The sequence below is a fragment of the Oreochromis niloticus genome, linkage group LG9, assembly GCF_001858045.2.
Source record: "Oreochromis niloticus isolate F11D_XX linkage group LG9, O_niloticus_UMD_NMBU, whole genome shotgun sequence".
Lineage (NCBI taxonomy): Eukaryota > Metazoa > Chordata > Actinopteri > Cichliformes > Cichlidae > Oreochromis > Oreochromis niloticus.
This window is the reverse complement of record NC_031974.2, coordinates 3185694-3192192: the sequence shown is the minus strand read 5'-3', so window position 1 is coordinate 3192192 and position 6499 is coordinate 3185694. Positions and strand designations below refer to the sequence as shown.

At 39.9% G+C, this 6499-nt stretch overlaps 1 long non-coding RNA gene across 2 annotated transcripts; it reads right to left on the bottom strand.

Annotated features, from left to right (window-relative positions):
- Nucleotides 1–1236: 1236 nt before the first annotated feature.
- On the bottom strand, nucleotides 1237–5628 carry LOC109200121 (uncharacterized). Of its 2 annotated transcripts, XR_002060329.2 has the most exons (6): nucleotides 4944–5628; nucleotides 4205–4628; nucleotides 2918–3030; nucleotides 2565–2696; nucleotides 2288–2359; nucleotides 1237–1443 (listed from the first exon to the last, which is right to left on the bottom strand). It is a non-coding gene; the product is annotated as an uncharacterized LOC109200121 (long non-coding RNA). The 2 variants fall into 2 exon arrangements; XR_002060332.2 differs by lacking the exon at nucleotides 2918–3030 and having other exon boundaries at nucleotides 4944–5627.
- Between the last annotated feature and the right edge of the window lie 871 nt (nucleotides 5629–6499).

Below are 6499 nucleotides of genomic sequence, written 5' to 3'. Positions count from 1 at the left end.
ATGTGCCATAAAAACACGTTTCATAGTTGTGTTACGTTTTGTAAAGAAATGACACAAATTCAGTTACAGGTTAAATGTGATTGAACAGAATACACTGACATGCATCTTGAGAAAAGATGAGTGTCACAAAATCATGTTTGTATTTATTTGCACTGCTTTTAAGATAAGATAAGATAAGATAAATAACCTTTATTAGTCCCACACGTGGGAAATTTGTTTTGTCACAGCAGGAAGTGGACAGTGCAAAGTTATGAAGCAAAATTAGAATAAAAAATAAGAATAATACAGTACACACTGTACAGAATAGAATAAATAAATACTATATACAGTAGATAAAATAGAATAAATAATACAATAAGATAAAAATAGAATACAAATGCTATATACAATGAGTAAAAATACAACGATGCCAGAAAAGATTATTGCACATTAGTCTTATGCACATGTGTGGATGTGTGTGTTTGATCAGCTGCAAAGTCTTTATTGTGGAGTCTGACAGCAGTGGGGAGAAAGACCTGCGAAATTCTCTCCGTCCCACACGTGGGTGCCGCAGTCTCCCACTGAAGGAGCTGCTCAGTGCTGTCACAGTCTCATGCATGGGGTGGGAGATGTTGTCCAACAGGGATGACAGCTTAGCCGCCATTCTCCTGTCACTCACCACTCCACTGGGTCTAGGATGCCCTCTGGACCCAGTGGAGGTGGTTTTCACTGTGGATGTCAATTTATCTGAAGCTTTAAGTATAAAATGGTATAAAAGTTTTTTCAGAACAATAGATATAGAAATAGCTAAACAGACAGACAGAAATAGCTGTTGAGATGTCTGCATTTAGGAGTCTGATGAAAGAAATTGACAAATGTACATGTTTAGTCTAACATTTTAGTATATTTAGTACGAGTTAGCAAGCACACTTAAGGTGAAAGACTAAATATCAACCCCGGTGATTATACATAGGGTTAGGCTTACCTTTTTAGGTGGAGAATTTTGATGCTGTGTGGAAATCATCGGTTGCCCCAGACTCGTTTTGCTGGTGGACGAGTTTCTAACTCTGAATAATACAGTTAATCAAAATTAGAAAACCTACTAACAGATTTGAAATAGAGTGTAACACTGGATACTTTAAAGAAAACATGAAACAGTAGCGGTTACTAAACTTACAAAGCGATAAAAAAAAATTCCAGCTGTTTGCATAACTACTAAGAAATTTGAAAGGGAGTGTAACTTTAAAACTTTAAACAAAACTAACAGAAGCGAGACAACAAAATTCTTACTGTTTACATAAGGCAAACATGTAACCATATGTCTTTAACATTTAATGGTAATGTAACTGTCCACTATAAATCCTTAATGGAGGAATACCGTTTTAAATTTACCTTGCTGCCTGGAGGACATAAGGAGGTGGGTCTATTCTGCGTTTCCAAGGACAAGCTGGCTGGTGCTGTCTGCTAACCCAGGCAAAAAAAGAATATAATGTTAAGACATTAAGTGACCTGACACTTTAATTTCACTTTACAATGCAATGCATGGCATGAACTGTTATGCCAGTTGGGTAACATTACAAGATAGAAATGGTCAACTGTATGGGTAAGTGTTATAAAAAATATATTATATGTGCTCACTACCATATCAGAATTACCTGTTCAGAGCTATAAAAAAAAACCCCAAAAAACCCCTTTGTCATATTTTCCTTTGTTTTGGATAGAAATTAGACAAAATTGAGTTAGCAAACATGCTTTAAGTGAAGACTACATATCAACTGTGGTTATAGACACCAAAGATCAGATATATACAGACTGGTTATACACATGGGTGGTAGGGCTGCTCAATGAATCTACTTTTAATCAAAATTACGATCTGGGTTTTCAACGATCATTAAAAAGGAGTCGAGAGAATGAGTCGATTATTAGCACCTCCCTCGTGCTTTTCTCTCGCGCTGCTCCATGTGGCAAATCGAGCGCACCTCTCTGCGTTTCGAACACGCGTCACAACAATTAAGAGGAGCTAACAGAGGGAAGCTCGGAAAGCTAAGCAGAAGTTATTTGGAGAGGACAGTGACTGGCGTTGGTTGAAAGAGGTAAAAAAAACCAAAAAAAAAAAACCAAATTATTTTATGACAATCTTTAAAGCCATTATTCAATACATTGTTATTATTAAATAAATATTGTCAAATAATGGAGATCTAGATTTCAGTGAAAATAATCGTGATTATCATTTTTGCCATAATCGAGCAGCCCTATGGGTGGGCATACCTTGTAACTTCTTAATAGAGGAATATTTTTTGATATTTACCTTGGTACCTGGGGAACATAAGGAGGTGGGTCTATCCTGTGTTTCCAAAGATAACCCGGCTGGTGCCGTCTGCTAACCCAGGAAAAAGGGTATAGAAGACATTAAGTGACCTGACACATTCATTTCATTTAAATGTTCTGTATACCATGCACTGTTATGCCAGTTGTGTGACATTATAACAAAAAATCCTAAACTGCATGGGTAAGTGTTCTTAACTGTCTCAAACGTGTTTTGAAAACTGTTCAACTGTCTGTGATCACTACCATATCCTCATTACCTGGTCAGATGGAAAACTACTGACTGCCTCATCTTGGTTGTGGCCAGTGAGCATTGGGACAGCAGGATCGACCAGGTCAAGTGGTTTCCAGCGCTTCTTTTGTGCCTGGGATCTTTTATTTTTTCTCGGCATCTGGTAGAATATCAACATAAAAACAGAATATTAATTATTGGCATTTCAAGCAATTTGTTATTTTAACCGTCTGATACATTGACAGACAAGATGACTACAAGAACAAAAAAAATCTCTCTTTTCTTTAAATAGACATATTGATAGTGTCACTACCCGGTCTTAAGGCTTTGTTAAGTAAAGTTCCATAACAGTTTGTATATTGTAATTGAGAAAGTGATTACCTTGAAAGTTGGGAGGCAGATTTGTTGACCACGACAGTTACTTCGTTTTGGTGTACAGTAATTGGGAAAGTAATTACCTTGCAAAGCTGGGAGGCAGTGTTGTTGCTGAGACGCTGGGCGAATGCCAGCAGCAAGCAAACCCAGATGTTCATGTCACACAGTGGAAAATTGTGTTTTTATATTTTGTTTTGAATCAGACTGTGTATTGCTACATAGTGATTTTATTTGCATGTTTTATTGTTATAGTGCTATTGCATGATTGTTTATTGATGTTCTTATTGCATGATTTTATCCCCATATTTATACTGTGTTTTGTGTCGCTGTATAGTATTCTTTTTTTTATTCCACTGTGGATTGGACAGATAATTGCGTGCACCTGTGAGGTGGGGGCGTGCCCCCGAGGTGACCTATTGGCCGCCAAACGGACTTAAGGGAGATGGTGAGCGCAAAGACGGGAGAGAGACACAGGAACAGCGAAGAACAGGAAACCGAACGTGTGGTGCAGACGAGCACATGTATAGAAGGACTGGCCTGCCTGTGAGGCGTCGCGAGACTTCCGGCGATCCAGTTCCGACGGACAGAATAGTAACAGCGGGAGGCGATGTGTGAAATCCACAGAAGGCAGAGGGACGCCTCTGCCTGTATCAGGGCCGGGCTATGAGGGAAGCCGTGTGCGGACGCGGAGAGCGGCTGGACCGCACGGCCATGCGCTGCCAGGTGGGGATAGGAGCCTCCTCCTGGCCTTCTGCTGGCGAGATTTCCCCATCCCGGAAGAGGGGCCCCCTTCTGTCTCTTTCAGCTAAGGAACATTTGCCCGAGTGTGTGTGGTTGGACACTGGGAATAGAGGACTCTGGGGGGGGGGACGTTTTATCCTATAAAAAGGACATCCATTTAGCTTTGATTTTTTTAATTGTATTTTAATCTCTGCCGGCAGGACTTTAGCGGGTTGTGAACATTTATTTTTTATTGTATAGTGGGGATTTTAACTCCTACTTGTGATTCTGGCTGTTCTTCTTCTAAAAAATAAATGGTGTGTTTAAAGCCGGCCCAGTGTCCGTACTCCGAGCGCTGATTCACTCTCTCCCCTTATGCTTGTATGTATATAGACGTGGTGGCGAAGATTTAGGTCACCAGTTTAGCGGCTACATTCACAGTCCTACTTAACACCTTAAACTTTTCAAACAAATCTTACAAGAACATTTGGCAAAGTGATTGGCTTGCAAACTTGGGAGACAGTCTTGTTGCCCACAACAGTTTTGTTATAGAGTAATTGGAAAATTGGGTACCTTGCAAGGCTGACAGGCAGTCTCGTTGCTGGGAGGCGGTCTTGTTGCTGGGGCTCTGGCAGAATGCCAGCAGCAAGCAGACCCAGATGTTCACAGTCCTACTTAACACCTTAAACTTTGCAAACAAATCTCACAGAACAATTAGCAAACTGATTGGCTTGTAACACTGAAATGTAGCCTTGTACTGTCTGGTTTAAATTTCCTACTGAGAGAGGAACTTTACTGTTTGGAAGGGAGTAAAAACACTGTACCATCTAATCTTAAAAGTTTTAATTACAAACAACAGCTCTGGAATAAAATGACATCCTAAACACACCTATTTTTTTCTAAATATCAGCTGAACACATACATAGAAAATATAAGGGGGGGCACTTACCTTGGCTGAATCAAGAGTTGAGGTATTAAAGGCTGCTGTAGTTAACGCCTTATAAAGACAGACAAAGAGAAGTGTGAAACGCGACTACAACGCAGCTATTGTTTCATACGCGGTGAGAGTCGCATCTTAAAAGTTTTAATTACAAACGATACCACTGGAATAAAATCACAGTCATTTTGTAGATATCAGCGTCAAGACACAGAAAAGCACTTTTAAAGGTCAATTTCAAAACCGGAGGAGGGACGGAAACGCTTGCCTTTAGCATCATGCCGAACGTGCCGAAACAAAGAAATCAATAAAGAAACACAAAAAAAAAATCACTTTCAAAGCTAAATTTCAAACCAGAGACAGAGATACGCTTACCTTGTCATAGTAAATCACTTTCAAAATCAATTTCAAACCGGGAGACGCTTAATATCCGCTAACTAGCCAACAACAAAATACCACGAGACAAAGAGAGGTGTGAAACCCGACTACAGTGAAGCTATTTTTTGAGAGTCGCATCTTAAAAGTTTCAATTACAAACGATACCACTGGAATAAAATCGCAGTCATTTTGTAGATATCAGCGTCAAGACACAGAAAAGGACTTTTAAAGGTCAATTTCAAAACCGGAGGAGGGACGGAAACGCTTGACTTAGCTGACTATCCGCTAACTGGCTTTAGCATCGTGCCGAACGTGCCGAAACAAAGAAATCGATAAAGAAACACATAAAAAAATCACTTTCAAAGCTAAATTTCAAACCAGAGACAGAGAGATACACTTACCTTGTAAAAGCTTACGATGTGTCTTAGTAAACACTTCAGAAAATCACTCTAAGTTCAAGTCCAAAGCGGAGGAGGGGGGAAAGACGCGTTACCGGTTAAACGATAGCCACGTTGTCTTAGAAAATCACGTCTACGGTCAATTTCAAAGCGGAGGAGGGGCGAAGAGACGCGCGCCGTTGATAGTGTCGTCATTGCGTAGTGTCGTCATACGCTAGCGGTGCTAGCGGCGCTAGCTAGCTAGCCGGCTATCAGCAACACGTAAGAGAACTGTCGCTAATATGGGATGTCTTGATAAAATGAGCAGATATTTGAAGTTTACACACCTACATTCTCGCCTGAAAATATCTTAAAAGTGTATTTTGTGACCTAGAAACACTAATAAAAGACATATAAAACGAAGTGGTGGCCGCCATTGTTTCAGTGGTAGAGGCGTGCTATGAATTGTGGGATATGGAGTTTTCAACCAAGCATACACCTTTTAGGCTGTAGTCAAAGGAGTTTGCAAAGAAAAAGGCTGTACTACTCCCGGTATACCAGTAGAGAGAGCCAACACACCACAAATGAAGTCTGTTTCTATGGGGCCAAAAGTAGAATCTTTCTCAGGAGCCTAGAAATTGGCCCAAATTTGCACTAAAATCAAAATATTTAAAAAACTATAAAAGTCATAAACACCAAAAGTCATACCATACTAGTCCAGCTCCAGCCGCACAAAATGATGTGACATATGTAACCCTATTGTCAAAACTGTGCGGCAGAGAAGCGCGGGAAAATTTTCAGTAAAATATTAATATTTAAAAAACTATAAAAGTCATAAACACCAAACGTCATAGCACACCATTCCAGATCCAGCCGCACAAAATGAGGTAACATATATGAAGCTTGTCTCAAAACTGCGGGGCGAGTTTCGCTGCAAAATTTCAGGCGGAAACTGAAGAATAATAATAATAATAATAACTAGAAAAAGTTTGCATTTCCTGCGAAAATGCTGTGTGGATGCCTTAATGCTGAAGCTGTCTGCTGAAAAGCTGAAAAAGATGAAAAGTTGCAAAAAGTTGTATGGTGGTGAAAAAAAAGATTTGCACTGAGCAGGATTCGAACCTGGCCCTTCTGGACTCAAGGTAGCTACTCATCTCACTGAGCTAAACTCATTCT